This window comes from Ruditapes philippinarum, unplaced genomic scaffold, assembly GCF_026571515.1.
Source record: "Ruditapes philippinarum isolate M1 unplaced genomic scaffold, ASM2657151v2 ctg4904_1_1_1_1, whole genome shotgun sequence".
Taxonomy (NCBI): Eukaryota; Metazoa; Mollusca; class Bivalvia; order Venerida; family Veneridae; genus Ruditapes; species Ruditapes philippinarum.
The window spans coordinates 36279-50721 of record NW_026858366.1 but is presented as its reverse complement, the minus strand read 5'-3'; the positions used below and the strand labels follow the sequence as shown (position 1 = coordinate 50721).

At 31.7% G+C, this 14443-nt stretch overlaps 1 long non-coding RNA gene across 1 annotated transcript; it reads right to left on the bottom strand.

The window, feature by feature from the left end:
* Positions 1-6985: 6985 nt before the first annotated feature.
* On the bottom strand, positions 6986-14037 carry LOC132752967 (uncharacterized). The gene is made up of 2 exons (XR_009628884.1): positions 11234-14037; positions 6986-11200 (listed from the first exon to the last, which is right to left on the bottom strand). It is a non-coding gene; the product is annotated as an uncharacterized LOC132752967 (long non-coding RNA).
* Between the last annotated feature and the right edge of the window lie 406 nt (positions 14038-14443).

Below are 14443 nucleotides of genomic sequence, written 5' to 3'. Positions count from 1 at the left end.
ACTTGTGACAAGAAGACAAACCTTTTCTGCTCTGCTCTGTCTTGATACTCTCCTGCGCATGCGCATTGGTGGACTGTTTCACTACTGTTCGCTTGTGGACCGCACTCGTCGTGAGATCTGCGAGTTTACCCCTTAACATATGGATTTGTCCTGCTTTAAACTTGGAACAGTCCATTAAAAGTTTTAGGCATTATAATATCAAAATACAAAAAATTGAGCTTCAAACAGTATAGAGCCTTGTCAAACTGTATGAGTGCATAGCTGGCCTGGCTTTATACTGGTGGCAAAGACTTTATTGTTCTGTTAATAAACGTTACAATTTCATGTTCAAAATGATAGTCATTACAAACATGTCTTCTTATGTAACTTAAATGCTATTTTTGAACGGTCTTTTTCTTTTTATAGTAGCCTACTGTACAGTTGTCCTTTAAATGTCAAATCTGTAAAGTTATGTACTTACATCTTCTTAATCTTCCGTCGTTTGTTGACCATTTTCTCAAATATTTGGATAGTAACATAAAATTGATTTGTATCTCATTATCACTTTTTCCTTGTTAGACCTTAATGAATGAATGAAGGAAGGAAGGAAGGAAAGAAGGAAGGTAGGAAGGAAGGAAGGTAGGAAAGAAGGAAGGAACCGGGTGGTAGTCAGTAATTTTGTTCTTGGTCAACGGGATATCTCAAATATTTGCATGGTAAAACCGATTTGTATCATGGTCGCTGTTTTCATGTTGCACCTGAATGAAAGAATGATTGAATGAATGAAGAGAGGGAGTGAGGGAGGGAAGGAAGGAAGGAAGCAAGCAAGCAATGAAGCAAGCAAGTAAGTAAAAGGGTGGTAAGCAGTAATTTTGTTCTAAATCATTGGGATATAACTTAACGATATTTTTATCATTATTGAAAACAGTAAAGACAAATTAAGCGATTGCCAATGACTTCACATACAATTTATTTTTGGCATAAACTTTACACAGGTTATCTTTATTGTCTAACATAGAAAATAATTGTTTGTCTTGCAGTAAAAAATGCATACCAGTTACTTCCATTGGCTCATGAATATCAAGTTCAGAAAATACAAAATAGATGTGAAAAAGTTATTGGTCAAATTGTGCGTAAAAACCATGCAGATGATGTTATAGAACTTTACAGGCATATTCAAATGTCTGAAACCTTCAGTCTTGGCGATTTAAAGGAAACATGCATGTACATGGTGTCTGATCATAAGCTAGAAGAGTTTGAAAAAGGTCGCGGGAAGTATCATATATCAGACGACAGTCATCTCAAGGTCATCAAGTTAGCGCTGAGAAAACGAGAGCTTAATTCTGAAGACGAAGAATTTTTAACACTCAGTATCAACAGAAAGAACGTCCTTAACTTTAAAGCTCTCCGGGTCACATCTTCCTGTCAAAATAATATACAAATAACATTGACAGGAAATGTAAAAGAGCATTATAATAAACCTAAAGATTCTTTAAGAGCCCTACGTCTTGCTAAAAGATTCAATATCACAGAAAATAATATACGACTGAGGATAATGGAAAACTTGAGACAAATGAAAGATTTACCAGAAGAGTTGAAGGAAGAATTTAAACTGCTTCCTGAAGAAATCAAGCAAATTGTGGCTAAAAACAAAAAAGACAGCAAACATTAAATGGTACAAACTTGTGTAACTGCTTTTCTTCATTAAGTGTCCAAATATTAGCAAAGTTTTTTTGCTTTTTTAATTCAGCTAGTTTGTTATAGCATTGTTTTTATTGAATTACTTGATGTTTATCAATGAAAAACAGGAATACAGTTTATTCTACGCAGTGGTATTTTTATTCATTTTTTTTACAATGATTAATGCATATTTATCTTTCTCAGCTTGGAAATATTGGCATGGTACCAGAAAAATGAGAAACTTTTAACAAACCTATTAAACGGTCAGAATGCGTAAATACTTGAATGGTATTTTTTTCAATAAATAAATTAATTAAAAAAACAACAACATAAATTCAGAAAATGTTTTGTTAGTTAGGGGGACCCTCACAATTTTGGGTATCTTGAACAGTTTTGTCAATTGGGAAATGCCTTAATTTGGTCTTTATTCTGTGTACAAAAAGTAGATGTTTGATAAATATGTCACTGTATTGAATTTGTTGAGAAAACTTACTATTAAAGGTTGAACATTTGTATTTGACTGTCCAAAACTGGTGATATGTTTGATGGTTACATTTTGATTATAATCATACGAAAGAAGAAGTAGACTAAATAAGTTAAAGGATGTGTTTGTAAATTTCTGATATTAAAATGAGTGGCTAAATATACCTAAAATAGTTGTTGAATATTTTGTCACGAAGTGCGTTTTGTTGTGAATATTTTGTTAGGTAGTGCAGTCATTGCAAATATTTTGTAAGGCAATGCATTCAGATTGCAAATATCTTAAGGCAGTGCGTTGTATTGTAAATATTTTGTAAGGCAATACGTTCTTTTATATTGTAAATATTTTGTAAGGCAGTGCGTTGTATTGTAAATATTTTGTAAGGCAATACGTTCTTTTATATTGTAAATATTTTGTAAGGCAGTGCGTTGTATTGTAACTATTTTGTAAGGCAGTGCGTTGTATTGTAAATATTTTGTAAGGCAATGCGTTGTATTGTATATATTTTGTAAGGCAGTGCGTTGTATTGTATATATTTTGTAAGGCAGTGCGTTGTATTGTAAATATTTTCTAAGGCAATGCGTTATATTCTTTTGTAAATATTTTGTAAGGCAATACGTTATATTCTTTTGTAAATATTTTGTAAGGCAATGCGTTCTATTGTATTGTAAATATTTTGTAAGGCAATGCGTAAATATTGTGTAAGGCAATGCGTAAATATTTGTAAGGCAATGCGTTCCTGTGCAAAAAAATTGGAATGTTGTGCGTGTTTTCCCATGTTTTCTTAAATTCGACCACCAAAATGCTATAATTTTTGTTTATCCGACACTTTTATCTATTGACATGTATCAAATTTCCATTCACTGGTATAAAGCAGGGTCAGCTATTGATTCTATTTTTCTGTTTTGCCATTATAAAAGTTATTAATATTTAGTTTTTCTTTTAAGACAAAATTCTACATTGTTTACATTTTGCTACTTTTATGATTTTTTTTTTTGGCACTCAAAGCCTCTTTGTTCATGTAAAAAGCATCTAACATGTTTCAAATCAATTATTAAAACCACCAGACACAGATGCACGCATGCACGCACACACACACAACACACACATGCACGCACACACACACAAAACACACGCATACACGCACGCACACACACAATATTGATTTAATAAAACGCATATTTTCATTTTCCGTGTTGTTTATTTGTTGTTTTTTTTGTCGCTTCAACACAGTATAGTTTAATTGGTGGAGAAAAACATCAGATGCCGCTTCCGTACATGATTTCAGGCACGAATTGGTGATTGAGTAGAACCATCGACGTTTAGTAACCTAGCTGAAAAGCTTTCTCACTAGGCCACGGACGCCCCTTCATTTTTCCTATTGTCACTGTAAAAATAATATCTTTTTTTACTGCAGTGAAACATATTTTCTGTATTTTCACTGCTGCCTTGTTACACTTCCTTCTTCTAAATTCTGCTAATACATAACTATGTGCACAGGTGAGATGAAACTAATATATGTGCACAGGCGAGCTGAGCACATGTGAGCTAAACTAAACTATGTGCACATGTAAGCTTAAACTAAATTATGTGCACAGGTGAGCTAAAACTGAACTGTGTGCACATTAAGGTGATCGAAACTAAATTGTGTGCACAGGTGTGCTGTGAGCAGCACACCTGTGCACACAATGTAATTTTGCTGACCTGAATTCAGAGCTTAAGATCTTTGTGGGCTTTTAGAGGTCTTTGATTTCAAATCATTGAAAATTTTCAATCATGATTGTAAACTAAATACAAAGAATAATAACAAATCATATTTAAGATTGTTTTTATTTCATAAACATAAGATAAAATGTTATTATCTTTGGTAAATTAAAACTTCAGGGGAAAAAATTATAAATTTACATATTAAAAACAACATGTAACAACAATGTTTATATCAAACAAACAAACAAACAAACAAACAATTAGCAATTACATGTATAAATTAACCAAAGGATGCTTTTTTGTTGTTGTTTTTTTTTTTTACTTCACACACAAGCACAGTATAGATCATAAGTATATGGCAACTTCCCAGCTTATTTTACTGGTGGAGAGGAAGACCTTAGGTGCTCTTCTGTACATCATTTCAGGCACAAATGGGCACCTGTGTAGAACCACCAACATTCCATGAACTAGCTGGGTAGCTAACTCACATGTAGAATTTATCAACATTTGTGCAGCTCGAACCTACAGTGGTGAGAGGCAAGTGGTTTGAAGTCAATGGCCTAAAGCATTCGGCCACAGACTCCACAAAGAGGGTGCTCTAACTTGGGTGGTCTTATTATTTATAATACTGATGTTTGTACTTTTGATATTCCTCACAATTATCATGACATATATATTTAGTAATTATATTTTAAATTACTACTTAAAGTGCACACAGCTATTTCTGATGAAATATGTTATATAAAAACAATAACTTTACAGATTAAAATTATGTTTCTTCCATAACCTTATGGTTGATTCTTGAAAGACCTGTAACAAAGAATGTTAATGTAATTTCAAAGTTATGTACCGGACAAGAAAAGGGGACGGACGGACGGAAAGCCGGACGGACGGACGAACAAGGCGGCGACTATATGCTCCCCCGAAATTTTTTCAGGGAGCATAATAAAATATTTAGAATATTGATTTAATAAAATGCATATTTTCATAGTCCGTGTTGTTTATTTGTTTGTTTGTTTTTTGTCGCTTCAACACAGTATAGTTTAACTGGTGGAGAAAAACCTCAGATGTAGCTTCCGCATATTATTTCAGGCACGAATTGGTGATTGAGTGAACCATCGATGTTTAGTAACCTAGCTGAAAAGCTTTCTCACATGAAAAAAATCAAAAGTCCAGTGTTCAAACACACAGTGGCCAGGGGCAAGTGGTTTAAAGTCAACGGTCTTAACTACTAGGCCACGGACGCCCCTTCATTGTTCCTATTTTCACTGTAAAAATTTTTTTTTTTTACTGCAGTGAAACATATTTTCTGTATTTTCACTGCTGCCTTGTTAGACTTCCTTCTTCTAAATTCTGCTAATACATAACTATGTGCACAGGTGAGATGAAACTAATATGTGTGCACAGGTGAGCTGAGCACATGTGAGCTAAACTAAACTATGTGCACATGTAAGCTTAAACTAAATTATGTGCACAGGTGAGCTAAAACTGAACTGTGTGCACATTAAGGTGATCGAAACTAAATTGTGTGCACAGGTGAGCAGCACACCTGTGCACACAATTTAGTTTTGCTCACCTGAGTTCAGAGCTTAAGATCTTTGTGGGATGCAATTCTAAAGCTTTTAGAGGTCTTTGATTTCAAATCATTGAAAATTTTCAATCATGATAAATACAAAGAATAATAACAAATCATATTTAAGATTGTTTTTATTTCATAAACATAAGATAAAATGTTATTATCTTTGGTAAATTAAAACTTCAGGGGAAAAAATTATAAATTTACATATTAAAAACAACATGTAACAACAATGTTTATATCAAACAAACAAACAAATAAACAAACAAACAATTAGCAATTACATGTGTAAATTAACCAAAGGATGCTTTTTTGTTGTTGTTATTTTTTACTTCACACACAAGCACAGTATAGATCATAAGTATATAGCAACTTCCCAGCTTATTTTACTGGTGGAGAAGACCTTAGGTACTCCTCTGTACATCATTTCAGGCACAAATGGGCACCTGTGTAGAACCACCGACGTTCTGGATAGCTTACTCATATGTAGAATTTATCAACCCTTGTGCAGCTCGAACCTACAGTGTTGAGAGGCAATTGGTTTTAAGTCAATGACCTTAACCACTTGGCCACAGACTCCACAAAGAGGGTGCTGAAACTTGGGTGGTCTTATCATTTATAATACTGATGTTTTAATTTTCCTCACAATTATCATGGTATATATTTATTTAGTAATTATATTTTTATTTACTACTTTAAGACTTAGTGCACACAGCTATATCTAATGAAATATGTTATATAAATACAATAATGTTACAGATTAAAAATTATGTTTCTTCCATAACCTTATGGTTGATTCTTGAAAAATTTGTGACAAAGAATGTCAATGTAATTTGATACACAGAAAAGAAATGTTCCCGAACATAATATTCTGCTGCTATTTCTAGATTAAGTTTGGCAATGGTTTCACACATTCCCACTTTCTTTGATAAAATATGCTTACACATATCCACAGACAGCAAATATATAGCTTTATACACTTTTATATACCCTTATATGTAGAAAATGTGGGTATTTTACCCTTAAAAAACTAAACATTACAGAATATTAAAACCCATTAAAAAATAAATTTACTGAGAAATATACATGTACATTGCACCCCTTATCAATCAAGAACAAATTGTTTGACATCATGGCACGACTTTTGTGTTTATTTTATTTTTTAATCAAAGAGCGTATCAAAATTTTTTAAATTCGAAAAAAAAAAAACAACAAAAAAAACAAACAAATATTTGTCTGCTGAAGGAAAAAATATCATTGGCAACTTGCCAAAACTAATAACATGTATCTTGAATTTAATTAATAATATTTTTCCAATTACAATAAATATACACTAGTAACTAGGGTTATACAATACAATAGGGGCTTATAAATATACCATATTTTTTAATAAACACCCCCTTTTCTTGACATAGAAAAAGAAAAACTCAGTAAATTGGTTCTTCCAATAGAAATCCAGTAAAAAAACAATGCAATGTCCTTAAACATTCTTTTTATTAATAATTTATTATGATACAAAATGTAATTATTTCTTTTTGTTTTGTTGTTAAAGATACATGTATACAATGGCCAAATTTGATAATAGAAAATACTGATAATTGATACAGTCTCTTTAAAAATATTTAATAAATATGTTTTGACTCCACACAAAGTTGATATATCATGTTTAAAATTCTACACTATAGATGGTCACAATATAATATATAGTGTAATTAAAAAAAACTGGCAGATTTTTAAGAAAATACCAACTTTACTTGGCATGTAAAAGGGAACGCAGCTTCCCATACAAACTTTATTCATTCTTTTATTCAAATCAGACATACTCAGTAAGAATTTCAAAGATTTCAATAAATATCTGTGATTAAAATATTTTACTCAATGATGAGCATAGTATATCTTTAATTAAATCCCTTTAGGAAGATGTAAGACCCTTGGGCATTCATTAGATGATATACGGTTAACATTTACAAACAAAAATATAACAGTGAGCAAAGTGGCAATAATACATACAAAATGATATGACTAAAATGATAAAAGTAAAAAATATCAAGAAAAAAACACATGTCTTTTGATTCATAACTCTTACAATTGTAATTCATATAAGGAAATACTTCAAACCATTAAAAAAGGTGCTAAATTATACTCGGAATAAAATTAAAAGTGTACCGGTTTGTGCAACTCCAAGTCTGATTTGAGTGGAAAAGTGTCTTAATGTTTTAGGGTCATTTTGCACAGTTAAAATGATTATTTTATTTACATTAAAATTTTGGAATAAGGGAATGACCCGAAAGTTTGCACAAAAGTTATGAGTCCAGATCTACATAAAATTGATATACAAAGCTTAAAAAAATATTTCCATTGCCTTCACGTTATAAAAACTTCAGTGGAGTCCCTTTAGAAGATTCACCTTGATGGAGTCCCTTTAAAAGATTCACCTCAGTGGAGTCCCTTTAAAAGATTCACCTCTGTGGAGTCCCTTTAAAAGATTCACCTCTGTGGAGTCCCTTTAAAAGATTCACCTCTGTGGAGTCCCTTTAAAAGATTCACCTTGGTGGACTCCCTTTAAAAGATTCACCTCTATGGAGTCCCTTTAAAAGATTCACCTCAGTGGAGTCCCTTTAAAAGATTCAGTAGAAAAATAATGACAGTAGTTCACAAATAATACCAGACATGACTAGCTAGTAATCTGAACCTGTATCTTTTATTGTTTGGTTGGTATGTTTTGATTTTTACCAATTTTAACACATTTTTGGTCATAGCATGGAGGACAGGCCACTCACTAGCCCAGGCTAGCTGGGCACATAACCAGTTAATTACAACTTCTTTACCAATCCAACGTGATTTCTTAGTCAGGGCTGAGACATGACAATTAAACTTAAAGAACAATTGTCACACAGAAATTTGCAAATCCCGGCAAATTTGTGTAACATTAACAGAACATACTGACAAAAGAAACTGACAAATTATATTTTTCTTAAGGTTTATTTACTGTCAGAATTAGTTGTAATTTACAGGGTTATGAATTGATACAGCCAACTGCCCCATTCTAGAGGCAACCCCTGTTTGTTTTCATTCATAGTATAAAGCACTGATGCATGCACTTTACAATAGTGTTAAAAACTATATAGCAGTGTTTAAACGCTCTATACTAGTGTTTAAAACTCTTTACCAGCGTTTAAACAAATGGTGTAAACTATACCATTGTAAAACACTTTACAATAGTGTAAAAGACTTTATATCAGTGTAAAACACTCAATACCAGTGTAAAACACTCAATACCAGTATTAAACACTATAATATTACTTGTGGTAAACACTTTATACTGTTGGCAAAGGCTCTATACTGTTAGTCAAGGTAACTAAATAAAAACTCTAGCACTCAACATGTTAATAAATTAACATAAATCTACATATATTGCAGACAGTCCTTTCATTACCTGAAATTTTTATGACTTTTTTTCCCCACCTGAGTGTAAGAGAGTAAATGGGTGAAATAATGTTGAATGAAATAATAAATGCAGAAATTTTGCTTCAAATTAACTGTTGATAATAATGAAAATAGAGGATATTGAATGAGTGTAGGTTTAATACTGAATTTATTGAACGAGTTGGATAAAATCATATGAGAGCCTCTAGGGAGCATAATATTGTTTTATTTAACAAGTTCAATAAATTTAGTATTAAATCTACACAAATATGAAATTCTGTTTATCACATATCTAAAATAAGAACGGTTAAGAGTATAACAGTCTTTTTTCAATGAACACATGGTATTTTCTATTAAACACATTATGTGGTACTTGAAACCTACCAAAATTATCTTTAAACCTGGTGTGATATTTCATTTTTTAACACATGACATGAAATGTCAAGTTTTATCTTTGAATTTGATATTTGAACCTAGATTAAAGTTCACATGGCATGAAATTTAAACCACTCTTCATAAACCTGATATCATATCTGAAATTTAATCAATTTTCCGATAGCAAGAATGGGAAATGTTATCTTTAAACTTGATACAATGTTCATATGGCATGATATCCAATACGGTATCTTTAAACCTGATACATGAACCTAAATCAATTTTCACATGGCAAGAAATATGAAACTTTATCTTTTAAATTTGATATATGAACCTTAAAGATTCCTGTATGTTGTAATTAAGGTTGTTACCACACTTATGTGAAATTTTATATATGTATATAATTATGCTTCTAAAACAATTTTCAAACATCGAAGGATATGTAAAATGTGTACTGCAAATATTTGTCCACATTATATGTAATCATTAAAATATATGCATTCATTTTCTATTGAAAACTTAGACTAAAAATAAATTTCTAATTACCTCCCTATATTAAAATGAAACGTAAATTCAGTAATATCTTGCTATATAAGAACTTAGGAACTTACAATATTGATAATCTTTATTGGAGCATTATACGTATGATATAAAACCATAAAAAATGAGTTACAGGTTCTTTAAACAATGCTCATATGGCACAAAAAGTAAAATGTTACCTTTCATAAATTTTAATCTAAATTTTCACATGGCATGAAATGTGAAATGTTATACAAGAGCCTCAATCAATTTTCACATGGCATGAAATGTGAAATGTTATCTTTAAAACTGATACATGAGCCTTAATCAATTTTCACATGGCATGAAACAAAACTAAATCTTGTAGAAGTATGATATGTGAAAATAAGGTAAGTTTTTAACATGGCATGACATTTGACAAGTTATGCTGTTTTTTTTTTCTTTAAAGGCCCATTATTCCCCCCATTAACTGTTTTTATTTTTCAAAAGCTTTCATTTTTTTTTGATTCCTATCAAAGTTTCCAAAAAGTGTAAAATGTGGCAACATATAAATAAAAGTGGTAACAATAATTATGTCATTCATGAAACAATTACATCTCAGATTTTCATGGTTTAAATCTCGACATTATCACCTTTTATAAAAAAAAAAGAAACTTAAAAAGAATATGGCATTAGATAATTAATTTGAATATATAAATTAGTTAACTCACAAGTTCATTGACATCATAACTTAAACTATACATGTACATTTATTTCTATAAAAAATCCTTCTTAAAAACAGTGTAAAATAATTATAATAATAATAATAATTATAAAATCTTTTATAAAACTGCAATATAAATATAAATTCTATAATATAAATTCTACAATAGCTATTTCCTTTTTTACGTGATAGCTTTTTTCCCCAAGAAATAGGTTTATTTCAAAAAAAATAAAATGAATTGAGCTTAACAAAACAAATAATAACTTTTAGTTAAGTTATATCCTTTGTATACCATACAATAACAAAATTTTGATATATCATAAAATACACTAATTAACAAATTTAAACAAAAGTTAGTTATTCATATTTACAATTGCCGTATTCAATATATCTTATTAAGACCTAATTTGTTATGCCATTTAAAGTCCTAATTAAAGTTGTATTTAGTATACCATACAAAGTCCTAATTTGGTATGCCATACAAAGTCCTAATTTAGTATACGATATAAAGTCCTGATTAAAGTTGTATTTAGTATACCATACAAAGTCCTAATTCAGTGTACCATACAAAGACCTAATTTGGTATGCCATACAAAGTCCTAATTATATTCATAATCAAATTTACCAGACAGAGTCCTGATTTGGCATACTATACAAAGATCTAACACAAAAATTTTGGTATATCATTCAAATCATGCAAAAACCTAATTTAGTATATCATTTAAAGATCTTAGTTGGTATATCATTCAAAAACCTAATTTGGTATATCATTCAGAAACCTAAAAACCTAATTTGGTATATCATTTAAAGATCTTAGTTTGTATATGATACAAGGGCCTAATTTGGTATACCAAATGGCAACTAATTTAACTCATATCTAACAAGGATCTTATTTGGTATACCAGATGGCAACTAATTTAACTCATATCTAACAAGGGCCTAATTTGGTATACCAAATGGCAACTAATTTAACTCATATCTAACAAGGATCTTATTTGGTATATCATATACAGCCATGATTTGGTATACATCATATCTTAATTTTGGTATACATCAAACAAGAAACTAATTGGGACAGACAGGTGAGTGGGAAAAACAATTACTTTTTCCCAAATAGGGAAAAACATACAACTTTTATCCAAACTACATTCTTTAAGTACAGAAAAGTTTAAAAAAAATAGTGATATAATGATATTTTTGTACTGAAGAGGATGGAAATGGATTTCTGGACAAGATTTTGGCTTTTATAATTAAAAGTTTGAGAAAAATGACTACTTAAACACAAATCACCTATTCTCACACAAACTCACTATCCTGCTGCAAAAAGGTTGTCCAAAAAGTTCAGGGAAATATTTAGATTGAAATACCTGATAGTAACTGAAGACCCAATTTTCTGCAACCAAACATAGCAAAACATGTGATCAAGGGCACTTCAAAGATTTGCACCAGAAGTATTCCAAGCCACTGCCTTAAATGACTTCATGTTTGTTTTTCTGGATTTTTACAACAATTTTAACTCGTGTTTTCGGTCATACTTTAGCGGTCAATCGACCTTATTGGCTTTTGTGGACAACTAACCAGTAATAACCAATTTCTACGCAAGTGACCAAATACTAATCCCATATGATTGATGAGAGACAAATGACTATAAGACTAAATGTCAGTGATCGATTGTCAAGGAAAGCTACATCTTGCTTGTTGATTGAACCCGCGGCCCTAAATGGATTACAAATTCGATGCTCTCAGTGACCCCTGGATTACAAATTTGATACTATTCCTATTGAAAAGACAAAAGCAGGTATAACATCAACAAGCTTCTGGCAATCAAAAAAAAAAGCCCAGCGTGTTATAAATCTTTGACATTATAAATATATATTAAATACAGAATCATGTTAAAACATAACTAGAACTATCGCTGAATGCGATTCATACCCCCACCAATGTCCTTGACAGAAGACAACTTGGAAAGGTGGTTAAGGGAATAACTTAAGTGACACAAATACATAAAAAGAAATTATCTCTGGTGAAAAAAAGACATAATTGTACAGGTAATAGTAAAAATATCTATTATCAAATCATGTTTGAAACAGTTACAAATAACCTTTCATTTTCCCAATATACTAAACTTTTTATAAGTCAATTTTTGACCTTCAAGTGTGGCCTTGACCTTCAGCTGGCACTAGGGTAAGATGGGTTCTGCACATCGCCCAATTGGAGTGAACATTTGAGTAAAGTTTGAAGAAAATCCTTCCATTAGTATAGAATTTATAGAGCGGACACAACATATTGTCTAGTATTGATTGTATGTAAATTTAAAGACTTAAAAAGGGGCATAACTTTGTCAAAATCCAATACAGAGTTATGAAACTTGACCTGCATATCGTAATTGTGACCCTCATATATCTTTTAAGTTTCAAGCAAATACCTATGCTAGTTTCCGAAAATATTCAAGAACATGTTTTAATCTAAGAACATTTTCTAAGTCAATTTTTGACCTTCAAGTCTGACCTTGACCTTTAGCCTGCACAAAGGTGACATGGATTCTGCACATAACTTGTTTAAGTGAACATTTGAGAAAAGGTTGAAGAAAATTCTTCCATTACTATAGGATTTATAGAGCGGACACAACATATTGTCTAATATGTGATTGTATGTATATTTGAAGATTAAAAAGGGGCATAACTTTGTTAAAATGCAATACAGAGTTATGAAACTTGACCAGCATATCTTAATTGTGACACTTCGTTTATATTTTAAGTTTCAAGCAAATACCTTTCCTAGATTCAGAAATATTCAGATATATGTTTAAAATTAAAGAACATTTTCTAAGTCAATTTTTGACCTTCAAGTGTGACCTTGACCTTAAGCCGGCAAAAGAGTGACATGGGTTCTGCACATAACCTTGTTGAGGTGAACATTTGAGCCAAGTTTGAAGAAAATCTTTCAATAAGTGTAGGACTTACAGAGCGGACACAACATACTGTGTAATATTTGATTGTTTGATATTTGACCTTCAATTGTGACCTTGACCTTGAGCTGACACATGGGCAACATGGGTTCTGCACATCCCATCGTTGAAATGAACATTTGAGCCAAGTTTGAAGAAAATCTTTCAATAAGTGTAGGACTTACAGAGCGGACACGACATATTGTGTTAAATTTGATTGTTTGATATTTGACCTTCAATTGTGACCTTGACCTTAAAATGACACATGGGCAACATGAGTTCTGCACATCCCCTTGTTGAGGTGAACATTTTAGCCAAGTTTGAAGAAAATCTTTCAATTATTGTAGGACCTACAGAGCGGACACGACATACTGTCTAATATATGATTGTGTTTGATATTTGACCTTCAATTGTGACCTTGACCTTGAGCTGACACATGGGCAACATGGGTTCTGCACATCCCCTTGCTGAGGTGAACATTTGAGCCAAGTTTGAAGAAAATCCTTCAAGTGGTATAGGAGTTATAGAGCGGACACGAAAATGGAGACGGACGGACCGACCGACCGACTGACCGACCGACCGACGCGACAAAGCGAATCCATTATAGCCCCCCCCACATTTTGTGGTGGGGGTATAATTAGATATTACAATAAATAATGCTGTAACATTTATCTGGCATGAAAACATAATAAAAGGAAATTCTGCTGCACAATTGTAAAACAAGATAAACAAATACCCATAAAATTTTGATAATGAATGTGACCTGCTTTAAATTTGGAACATTTCATTGGTATTTTTAGGTAAGAAAATATTAACCAAAGCATCCAACTGAGTAAAACTACAAATGCTGACCAGGCTTTATACTGGGGGAATGGGCAAGTTAACAGTACATATATTCAGGCTGGCCTGGCTTTATACTGGGGACATGGGCAAGTTAACAGTACATATATTCAGGCTGGCCTGACTTTATACTGGGGGCATAGGCAAGTTAACAGTACATATATTCAGGCTGGCCTGGCTTTATACTGGGGACATGGGCAAGTTAACAGA